Genomic DNA, 270 nt, shown 5'->3' with positions numbered 1-270 from the left:
GGGGATAGCAAAAATAGATCGTGAAAGTATTCTAATGTACAAGATAGAGATAGAACTAGAGACGGGCTGCCGCCGTTCCAAAGGTATTCGCTTAGCTTTTTACATACAGTTTTCATTATCCATTGCCCCCCCCGCCCCGAAACATTTTCTCCCTTCCCCCCACATTTGCCGCTTCGTAATTGGACTAGAAATATATTATCTTCATCTTTTCTCTTTTCTCCGCTCTCTGCTCTTCGCTCTCTGCCATATCCATATAACTATAGTATATAG

This window comes from Drosophila persimilis, unplaced genomic scaffold (genome assembly GCF_003286085.1).
Source record: "Drosophila persimilis strain 14011-0111.01,24,50 unplaced genomic scaffold, DperRS2 tig00000653-arrow-arrow-pilon, whole genome shotgun sequence".
Lineage (NCBI taxonomy): Eukaryota > Metazoa > Arthropoda > Insecta > Diptera > Drosophilidae > Drosophila > Drosophila persimilis.
This window is presented reverse-complemented; position numbering follows the sequence as displayed.